Source organism: Bidens hawaiensis, unplaced genomic scaffold, assembly GCF_021521415.1.
Source record: "Bidens hawaiensis isolate Kalapana, Puna unplaced genomic scaffold, B.hawaiensis_p1.1 tig00070435_1, whole genome shotgun sequence".
NCBI classification, from domain to species: Eukaryota; Viridiplantae; Streptophyta; class Magnoliopsida; order Asterales; family Asteraceae; genus Bidens; species Bidens hawaiensis.
Genome location: NW_027502381.1, coordinates 14,238 through 26,243, shown reverse-complemented (window position 1 = coordinate 26,243; position 12,006 = coordinate 14,238). Strand labels below are relative to the sequence as shown.

The 12,006-nt window shown below is 34.3% G+C and overlaps 1 long non-coding RNA gene and 1 pseudogene across 2 annotated transcripts; one reads left to right on the top strand and one right to left on the bottom strand.

Moving 5' to 3' along the window:
• Nucleotides 1-599: 599 nt before the first annotated feature.
• LOC143605628 (uncharacterized) lies at nt 600-1,788 on the bottom strand. Its single transcript, XR_013148583.1, has 3 exons — nt 1,560-1,788; nt 963-1,085; nt 600-862 (listed from the first exon to the last, which is right to left on the bottom strand). It is a non-coding gene; the product is annotated as an uncharacterized LOC143605628 (long non-coding RNA).
• A 2,753-nt stretch (nt 1,789-4,541) lies between these two features.
• On the top strand, nt 4,542-9,494 carry LOC143605627 (squalene epoxidase 3-like; annotated as a pseudogene). Its single transcript, XR_013148582.1, has 7 exons — nt 4,542-4,791; nt 6,132-6,234; nt 6,764-6,944; nt 7,034-7,202; nt 8,036-8,529; nt 8,889-9,167; nt 9,248-9,494. The product of XR_013148582.1 is annotated as a squalene epoxidase 3-like (transcript).
• The last annotated feature ends 2,512 nt before the right edge of the window (nt 9,495-12,006 follow it).

Below are 12,006 nucleotides of genomic sequence, written 5' to 3'. Positions count from 1 at the left end.
TAGAAACACAATAAGATATATCTAGACTATAACACTTTGATTATATTTTTTTATTACATATCTAGATTATTTTTTTTCAGCCCAACTGAATTTTCTCAATCAGTTGACCCGTTTAGGATACGAAAAACCTGAAACAATGACACGAAATAACACGAAATTTCCTGAACCAGCCTGAATTGCCTTTAATCAATCTTGGATATGAACTATGATGTTTTAGCTAAGAGTTTATTTAAAATTGCAAATTACCTATTGTAGTGAGTGTATTCGCCCTCATCTCAATCTCAAAATCATATTATGAATGAAAACAAAATAAAAACACCACGCCTATTGCTTTGAATCAATGATCAATGCAACTGATTGAATTCAAATCTAATATTGAAATTGAATTTTATAAGCGAGAGATAGATTAGACAGAGCTAATACATTGTTGCCTCCATCATCATTTGAATCCCAGAGACTTAGAATTAGGCAAAAAAAAACGACAAAGAAAAACATTAAAGTAGCACGTAATGAAGGCAATATATGAGGCTTAGATATGTAGAGATTCAAATGGATCATAAGAGCCTTGCATATATATATATATAATAAAGTGAACAAAGAAAGGTAAACCCAAGCTGCAAATGCAGAGGGTGTAACATGAAAGAAATTGTTGTTCCTTTCACATAAATAACACGATGGCCCCGCCAAGATACAGATTAAAATCATATATATTTTGTACGCTATTTATATTTTACCTAGCTGTATTCTTCTAAGCACGTATAGGCATTTAACGATGATCACCGTTTAGATTGACAAAGTTAAGAACCATAGTCTCCGGACTCTCATCAATATTAGAAAGTTGTAATAAGCGAGGAGGTAGGCACTACAAATATATTTTGTTAAAAGTTAAAAATGATTAGTGCTCAAATTTAATAAAAGGGTGGGCAGAAACAACTTTAAACGAATTATGTTTTAAAACTTACAAAACGACGTCGAATTGTTAAATTAAAAGTGACAACCGCAAGAACTGAAGCACAAACATCATCATCTTCAACTAAATGATTAATGTCTTGAACATTAACATCATCATCTTCACATTCAATCAACTGATACACACACGCGCGCACAATTTAGCATTATGATTTTGAATCCTAATATTTAGATGTTAAACTTTGCCATCTGAAAGTCTAGACATTAAATAACTGATGATATAATTTGAAGTCCATCCTGTAAAAATAAAACAAAATACATTAACAGAGGTTGTGATAAAAAAGATTTAGATTTGACTTTTGGTGAATGAAGAATCAATAAACAAATATATCTAGGGTTTATGGTACTTTAAAGAATGATAAACTCAAATCGATTTGACAGCGTAATATTGAATATAAAAGTTAAGGAACTAAAATCGGTAATTAGTTAATCAACATGAAGTAGTCAGATAGCCTTATCTTTCGAATTAGGGTTCTGTTTGTACCCAAATATATGTAATCACCATCAGGGATCGTTCAATTCCAAAATATATGTAATTGATGGAAATCAACAAACAAAAACAATCAATAATGAATTATTCACATATTTACCTTTGAAATCCAGAGAGGTTTGGATAGAAGAAGCGAACCAAGGGTTTGGATTCACTGAGGTTTTACAACATTGCGATTACAAAAAAAAGGGGTTATTAAGATATATAGGCCCGACAATAATCTAGCGGGTCAGGTTTTAACTGAGACGGGACCCGAAATAAGACTCACAATATGAAAATGGGTTGAAATAGGGTGAGGATCATTCTTGGAGTGACAAGTGACAGAAGTGGTATTCTTTTATTATAGAGTAGATTTTAAGCTTATTTTTATACACAACTCAAATCATAATCAAATAAGCTCATTTAAAATTAAATTGTTTAAACCCAACAAAATGTTTCTTTTACTTAGGCCCAAAAAAAATTTCGTCTTTGGCCCAATAATTTGTTCACCTTCTCGAAGCCGGCCCTGCTTATACCATAGAAGATAACTGACAGCCATTGATTGCAGCTTTTGATTGCTTGTTGATACTTTGATTGCACATTGATTACGGGAGTTTCAAAACTTGATTGCAGGGTTTGATTGGAAGTGATAACAACCGTTTCAGTTAAACCAAATTAATAAATATAGGAGATATAATGAACAAGAAACATGATCAAATACATTTTATTCTTAACATGAAAACGGTGAGAACCAATTTGTTGTTATGATTAGGTTTATTTTTATAGGTGTTTGCTGCTATTTTTTGTTCATATTTGCTAATTTTCGATTATGAGACGTTATAAGTATTTGCTTATTTATATTTTGTTGTTATTATTAGATGTTTTCTTTTGCTGTTATAAGTATTTGCTAGTGTATGGTGTTATTATTTTGTTCTTGATTTTGATTCTTTTGTTGTAGTTTTTAGGTTTTTTTCTTTGTTATTATAAGTCATTGTTTATGTAGATTGGTATTGTAGTTGGTATTATTTATTACGTTCGCATTTTTAAATAAATTGACATTATTTCCTACATACTCAAGTTAAGATCAAAATGTACATGAACCTTCCCCGAATAAACAAACTACCAAATAATGAATGGTACGTAGTATCTATTTCTTCAATGATTGGGCAACTGTACGATGATGTCTTCAATGATAGGGCAGACTAAGCAATCGTTGGTTTCCAATTCTCATCTTAAATGATCAACTTTTTGCATCCCAAAGGATGGAACAGTAATTTCATAAAACGTGAAGCTTTATTAAATTGTAACGAACGTTTTAAAAAAAATCAAATGATTAATTAATTACTTTTTTTTGTCTAATTGTAAAATGTTGTTTTTGTCCACGTCCTCTAATTCTGAAATTACCATAAATATCCTTCACTCCTTAATAATATATAATATAGATCATATTATTAAATAATGAAACTACACCTTTGAGTCAAATTGTCTCAAAACTTGCAAACAATGATACATCTCAATTGAAAAGACCCAAACATTAAAAGATATAATGAACATAACAAATTAATTGCATTGCTTTTAACATATCCAAACACATAAACATGTATTTTCATACAAGCATTCTCCGGACAACACCCCTCTTCTTTCTTTGCATTGAATGTAACAAGTATGAGGACTACATGGATACATGTTCCATGTTTCACTGCATGCTTCGCCCATCATCATCATGCTCTCTAAGTTAATTAGACATATACAAAGCACTAAAAATAAGTAATATTTCAGCATAGATGTGCTACTCATATGTTAGATCGAATATTAGAAGTGAAAACAAGAAGAAGTGATAAGCAATAAGTAATGTTTAGCTTACCGAAAATTATGAGTACGAATAAAACTACAAAACAAAACTTCATGGAAGACATATTTATGATGGTTTTGTGTATTGAATTAAAAGAATTATGCATAGAAGTGCTATTTATTGTTGATCAATTTAAAAAAATATATTTTTATACTAAAAAACAATAAACAAATGATATCAATGATATTAATAACAATAATATACATGGTATTAAGAATATTGAATAACAATAATATAAGATATTAATGGTATTTAATAACAATAAATGCACGTTATTCAACATACATCTATGATAAGTGTATCTAACACTTATTGGTAAAAAAGTTGGCTAGAATACTAAGACCATTGGGTATACTTTAACCCATTTTAATTTCATATCATATCACTTATTTTTTTCTCTTTCACTTTATGTCATCCAAAGAAAATGGTTTAACTCATTTTGACACATAATTAATATAACAAATCAATTAGTAATTAATACATAATTAATACATGTTGTTTCTTTTAACCCGTTAAAAGCATAGCACATAGGCCATTTTAACACACTTAACACAAGTGAGGAGTGGTTTAATCCATCTTTAAAGTGACATGTCACTTTACCCTATGTAGAAGTTAGAGTATATCCCATGGCCTAATATGAAACTGTTTTTTATACTTTAATCCTATTAGTATGCGACACATTCGATCGTTTAATATTTCATTACACGAATATGAATGTTGGCACACCAAGTTATTTTTTTATGCTACTTAGGTATCTTGATTTGGTTTCTTTTATTGTTTTTTATTTGGATATTACTATATTAGAAATAAAGAAACATAAATGACCATTAACTCAAATTAAAAGGAGAAAGACAAAAATACCCTTAAACTAACAACATAGTTGGATGCCGTTAGATGGATGTGACGTAATTAACTAATATTTAAAACTATGAGTACTAAATTGACAAAATTTCAAACTTTGGACTGAAGTAACGAAAGTAACAAACCACATGAACAAAAATGACCATTAATTCAAAGAAGAAAATACAAATAGTAGATAAAGTTAAGAATATACAACGTTAATTTTTTTGTGTCATTGACCAAGTCACATGAAACTATGAATCATTATCGTCTATCAATTTATTTAATTATTAAAAATTCAATTTGTGGACAACATAGTACATTAGTACACACAAACTCTATCTACCAAACAAACTAAAGGATTCCTATATAACCCGCCAAATACTCCATTGACACTTTGTTATATAGACAATGGAGAATACGATCGAGAACACTTACATTGTTGCCACCTTCTTCGTTTCTCTTTTATGTTTCATTATTCTATCCGCTCTACGACGTCATTTGACCACTTCACTCTCTCATCCACGTAAATTCGGTTATGGTAATAACAATATTAACGGTTTTAAAAACCCAAATCCGACACGTGGAGAGGTTCATACTCGGTATGGACATTGTTGGAGCTGGTGTCTCTGGTGCCGCACTTGCTTATACTCTCGGCAAGGTCAAATTATTTAATAAATGAACGAACATGAAGAATAGTTTATTTTTTGTTTGTTTAATTAAATTTGTTTATTTATATTTGTTTGTTTATGTTTGATAAACAATTAGTAGTTATATTTATATTAATATAAACATAATCATTCAGGTTACACCCTTGCTCATACTCTCGGCAAGGTGAGATTCGATGCTCTATGATTCTCACTAGCCGGTTGGCCGAATGTGGTATCTATATATTACGATATTAGTGATGAGAAGATATTGCCAAATTAATAAGTACTTTGAACTTTTAAAATTATCAAACTGTTGATTTGTAGGTTCTAACTATGTAATGATATATATTTTGATTATGTGTACCTACTACCTAGGGGTGTAAACGAGAGTCGAGCTGGCTTGAGCAGTTCGGCTCGATTAATTTACTCGAGCTTGTGCTCAATTCTTTTCGAGTTCTGCTTCTAAAGCTCGAGGTCGGCTTATGCGTAGTTTCTACAACTCTAGGCTTTTTGTTACTTGATTTATGTACATTTAAAACTATATTTTTATGTCTAGTATAATATATATTATTTAGTTATTTTTATCATGGTTTTATATATAATGGTAATTATTATGTAAATATATGTTTAATCTATTAAATAATAGTTATGAATAATAAACTCGTTAAGGCTTGTGAGCCAGCTTGAGCTCGATAAGTGAAGCTCGACGGCTCAAGATTGTTTATTAGAAAACTTATTATTATGCTCGAGCTCATTTAAGCTCAGCTCAATTCGAGCTTTTAACAAGTCAATTTTGGGTAGCTCACGAGCAGCTTGGCTCGTTTACACCCATGAGTATGACATTTTGCACATGTTATTAGCCTGAGAACATTAGGGATGGCAAATTCCGGTACACGGAAACTATGAAATAATCAGGTTTTGGGTTAGCATAACTCGTTTAATAAACGGATTGTGTTCAGGTTAAAGTGCTTAAAGCATTTAACATGTTTACAACTTAATTACAACACGTTAACCCATACACAAGTCGAGAACATGTTTGCAACCCATTTGACTTGTTAAAAATGAGTTAATGGTTTGTTTAGGCTACATGATTTTAAGTGTGTCCGTGTTGATGTCTTTGACACAAAAAAATATACAAGTCGTGCTCAGGTCAACTTGTCAACCAACACCATTGCGATCATTACTAATTAAACTTATAATGAAAATGAATCATGTACTTGATAATGACATTTGTAATTAACTATGTAGCATTTTGAGGGTACAATAAAAATGACTAGTTTATCAAGTAATTACATCACTGTCACTTGTCCATGAATCTGTATTACAACTTGTTATAACTTATTTATAACAGGAAGGATGCAAAATCCGAGTGATTGGACGAGACCTAACTGAACCCGACCGAATTGTAGGCGAATTATTAGAACCAGGTGGATACCTCAAGCTAATTGAGTTGGATTAATAATAATAATAATAATAGTAAACTGTGGTTTTCGTCCCTATGGTTTGTCTAAATATGCGGTTTTAGTCCAATACTTTCAAATTTACGATTTTCGTCCATGTGGTTTCATTTTACTTACAATTAAACCTGACCCCACTAACCCCGTTAAGTCTAGTCGTTAATTCATCAGCGTGCCATTCACGTGAGGGGCAGTTTTATCATTTTCTTCCCAAATACAATCCAACCCCTCATGTGAGAGGGCTTGCAAATTAGGACTGAGGTTTATTTGGGGAGAAAAAGGACAAAACTGCCCCTCATGTGAGGGGTACACTGATGAGTTTAACGACCAGAATTAACAGGGTTAGTGGGGTCATGTTTAATTGCAAATGAAGCAAAACCACATGGACGAAAATCGCAAATTTGAAACTATTGGATTAAAACCGCAAATTTGGACAAACCATAGCGACGAAAACCGCAATTTACTCTAATAATAATAATAATAATAATAATATCTTGATCCAAGGTTATGACAAACTTTTATTAACATGTAGACTGTTTGGAAGATATAGATGCTCAAAGGGTACTTGGATATGCACTTTTTAAAGATGGAAAAAACACCAAATTATCATATCCATTAAAAAATTTTAATTCAGACGTTTCAGGTCGATGTTTTCACAACGAGCGGTTCGTTCAGAGGTTGCGCGAGAAAGCTGACACCCTTCCTAAGTTAGTACTAGGTTCTTGTAATGTTTCCTTAAGTTTCTTGAACTTTGTTGTTTAATGTTTTATAATAAGCGGTTTCGATGGGTTTGCAGTGTGGAAATGGTGCAGGGTACGGTGACATCCCTTGTTGAATATGAAGGGACTATTAGAGGTGTTAAGTATAAAGTTAATTCGGGTGAAGTTGTGAAAGCGTTTGCGCCTCTTACGATTGTTTGTGATGGGTGTTTCTCTAACTTGCGACGTTCTCTTTGCAAGTCGCAGGTATATTTGTTTACGGTTTGGTTTTGATGGTTTTTACTTTTTAGGTCAAACTGTGAGTCAAACTGTTGGTTATGGTTTTTTTATTATCGTTTACCAACGGTTTGCCTTCGGTTTGATTTATGGTTTGGGCTTATTGGGCTTTTAATAATAAAAACACAAAAATGATCAAAATAAAAGAAGTGATAATGTTCCAACACTTGGAACTTAAAAAAAAAGACCCAACTACAATTATGCGTATAGATTAACTTGGAATAATTAAATTCCTGAGGAAAATTTAAAAAAGTTGCATGTCCCAAAATCCTACGGTCCGGTTCGGGTTATTGCGACTGGTTTTGAGCATAAATCATAAACCAAATGTTTGGTACGATTTGAAACTTTCTAAACCGACCGACCAATTTTAAAAAAATAAACAGACCATGTGACTGATTTGGACAGTTTCATGATTTTAAATCGAGCCATGAACACCTTACATCTCAGAATGTTTTTAAGGGTTTACATAAAAAAGAAATAACCGATTGGTAACGGAAAAAACCGAATCAGTCGAATTTATAAATTTCCGTTTTTATTTATTTTATTATTTAGAATGTTTAAGTATTTATAAGATTTAATAAATAGTGTAACACAAGTATTTTAGCTTAAATGTATAATGATATAAATCTTAATTAACAAAATCTTTTAGCCCAAAAATTTTCAAGCCGAAATGGTAAAACACTGAGTTTTCAAAAACAAAAAAACCCGTATTTTTGGTCGGTTTGAGCCAAAACCGACTATGCATACCCCTAGAATGTTTGACAAATCTTGATTTTCTAAAGTTGACTTTTGGTCAACTACAGGTTGACTTTCCCTCATGCTTCGTGGACTAATTTTAAACAACTGCGAGCTTCCTTACCCGAACCACGGGCATGTCGTCTTAGCAGACCCGTCACCGATCTTATTTTATCCAATCAGCAGAACTGAAGTTCGTTGTTTAGTCGACATACCCGGTCAAAAGCTTCCGTCTTTAACTAATGGTGACATGTCAAAATACTTAAAAACAGTCATGGGACCTCAGGTCCCACGTGCGGTACGTGATGCTTTTATCGCGACTGTTGATTCTGGGAATATAAGAACAATGCCAAATAGGAGCATGCCAGCCTCTCCTGTTACGACACCTGGCGCGCTCTTGTTGGGCGATGCGTTTAATATGCGCCATCCTTTGACTGGCGGAGGGATGACCGTTGCACTTGCTGATATTGTTGTGTTGCGTGACCTTCTTAAACCGTTGCGTGATTTCAATGATGTGGATTCGGTTGCTAGATATCTTGAATCATTCTACACGTTACGTAAGGTAAAAAGGGGCCCGAATCACTATTTATGTTGACTTTTAGTTTTATAGTCAGATGTTTACTTTTATGGTTGACTTTTTATTTAGTACTCAGAAGCTGACTTTGTATGTTGAGTTTTCATTAAATTGACAAATTTTGACTTTTCGGGTTGACTTTTCATATAATAGTCAAATGTTGACTTTTATGTAGCTAGTGGTGTCTATTATAAAATCTCATTTGTATGTTGACTTTTCATCTAATAGTCAAATGTTGACTTTTTTTAGTGTCAACTGACTTTTATGGTTAAATTTTTAGTCATAGTCAAATGTTGACTTTTATAGTTAACTTTATATATAATAGTCAAATGTTGACTTTTATGCAGCCAGTCACGTCTACGATAAATACATTGGCCGGGGCTCTATACACGGTGTTTAGTGCATCACCGGACGAAGCAAGAAAAGAAATGCGAGAAGCGTGTTTTGACTACTTGAGCCTAGAAGGTGCTTGTTCAACCGGGCCCATGGGCCTACTTTCGGGGCTCAACCCGAGCCCAACAGGGTTAGTCCTTCATTTCTTTGCGGTAGCTGTTTATGGATTTGGTCGTATTCTGCTACCTCTACCGACCCCTAAACGGTTATGGATCGGTGTTAGGTTGATTTTGGTGAGTAATTAATATTCTTGTTTTTTTGTCACGTTTTAAGTTTATTTTAGTGTTCATTAAGTGACGGGTTTATTGACTAGGGTGCATCGGGTATCATTTTTCCTTTGATTAAAGCCGAAGGGGTGAGGAAAATGTTCTTTCCAGCTAGTGTACCCGCATATCATCAAGCTCCAAAGAAGGGATCACAATGATGGAACTTATTATTAGGTAAGATGTTAGTGAGATATAGTGCTTCCAATTGTAATTTTTTGTCCAAAATATTATATATGTGTGTATATCCTAGCTTGTAGTGCCTATCTTTATGTGTAAGTGTTAGAGATGTCAAATAATTAGAAATATGAGGTTGGTTTGTTAAAGTTTGCCAATAAGTAATTAACTTACTACTATTGGAGTAAGTTGGCTATAGGGACAATGAAGTAATAATTAGCATGGTTGAAGACAAAGCCTGAACAAAATATTGGGAGATAGGGTGGAATTAAATTAGGGTGTAAATGAGCCGAATCTAGTCGCTCGTCAACTATTGGTGATTGGCTTGTTAAAAGCTTCAATTGAGCCAAATTTATATAAGCTCGAGCCTCTATTTGAACTTGGGTGCCCCTCATATGAGGGGCGATTTTGTTCCTTCTTTTTTTTTTCTTTTCCCCAAATACACTCATCCTCTTACGTGAGGGGGCTTGCGAATTAGAACTAAGGGGGTGTTTGGTACAGAGAATGGAAAAGGAGAGAAAATAGAAATGGAAATGGAATTGTAGAGAAAGAGAATTGGTATGGAGAATGAGAATCATTTCTCTTGTTTGGTACACGAGAAAATAAACAGAGAACTCTACCATACCCAACCCCACCTCCACCCAACCTGACACCACTCACCACCGCAGCCCCACCACCACAGCCCCACCACCACCAGCACCACCACCACAGCCCCACCACCACAGCCCCACACCACCAGCACCACCACCACAGCCCTTTCTTCAACCACAGCCCACCACCACCGGCTGCCGCCACCAAATCCCCTTCTTCAACCACAGTACACAAGAAATTAAAAAGATTCAAATTTTTGGAACATAAGATATAGAAAAAGGAGGCTCAGATCTGTCATCACTGCCTCTTTGGAGATTTTGTGGTGGTGGTTGTGGTGGCGATGATGATGATGATAATCAGAAGCCACCTGCGACCACCGCCGATTTCCACCACCACTGTCACCCACCTGCGACCACAATCACCCGACCATCTGAAAACAATAACCTACCACGAACCACCACTTGAAACCCTAATATCCGTTCACCCGTACCACCTGCAACCTACAACCGGTTACCATCTCTGTGTTCACCACTGCGAACGGCGGAGACGGGGTGGTGGTTGCAGACTTGGAGACGAGGTGGCGGTTGCAGACTTGGAGACGAGGTGGCGGCCGGAGACGAGGTGGTGGCCGGAGACTGGGTGGCCGGAGACGAGGTGGTGGCCGGAGACGAGGTGGTGACATGCTATGAGGAGGCTGCTGAGAAATGGATTTCTCTTTGTTTTAAAGAGAAATGGAATTCTCTAGTTTTAGAGAAATAGAAATGAAAAGTGGAAAACAAACAAAAGAAATATTTCTAATTCCATTTCTCCCCAATCAAATCCCTCTACCAAACACCCCCTAAGGTTTGTTTGAGGAGAAAAAAGAAAATATGGTCATCACATGAGGGATACGCAGATGGGTTAACAACAAGACTTAATGGGGTTAATAAATTCAAGTTTAATTGCAAGTGAAATGAAACTACAAGGACGAAAATAGCAAACTTGAAACTATTTGACTAAAACCACATATTTGGACAAACCACATAGACGAAAACCGCAGTTCACTGAAATAAGTATTATAATAAAGAAAGAGTGAAAAACATGTCTACCCCTGACTTAACGATTAAATTTAATGGGGTTAGTGATTTGGATGTAATTGGCAAGAACTGAGAAACGTGGATAGTCCATACGAGAAAAATAAACTTTTTAGACTAAATTTACATTATCTACCAAACCACAAGGACGAAAATGACACATTACAAAAATATAATAATAAATAAATAAAATGCTGGATCATGTAATTAGGGTTGTTCACGAGCCGAGCCGAACCGAGCGAAGGCCTGCTCGCTGCTTGGCTCGTTTACAACCGAACCGAACCGAGCGGCTGAAATTCGAACCGAGCGAAAACCGAAACGAGCCAAAATCGAATCGAGGATTTTGCGATCGAACATTCGAGCGATTTCGAGCATTATTTATTTATTTTTCACATTAAAATTTTCAATAAGAGACAAAATTTGAAGGTTATAAATAAATTAGTAGTTTTTAGACAAACGAGTAATATATTGTAAGTTTTTATTAAAAATAAGTTTGAAATGAGATATAATAATCATGTAAACAAACTTCTAGTATTATAAAAACTTAAATCGTACAGATAAAACTATAAAATTGACGAAATATGAAAAGTTTAAAGGGGTAAAAATAAGTGTAAGCTTATATTTATATGTTTGTCTATATATTTATATATTTGTTCATATATAATTATATATAAAATAAATTAAAAATATTCGAGCTGAACCGAACCGAGCATACCTTTGCTCGTTGCTTGGCTCGTTTACAAACCGAACCGAGCAGAGCGGCTCGTTTTCAATCGAGCGAAAAAACGAGCGAGCATTTTCCGAGCAATTCCGAGCGAGCGGCGAGCGAGTTCGAGTGACGAGCGGTTTAGACGGCCCTACATGTATTGACCGAGTCCATAAAAATATGGTGCAAAATGATTTAAGAAACACTAGCCCAAAAATTTGACCCAAAGTTTATTAAGAAACGTTGGCCCAAAGTAGATCTT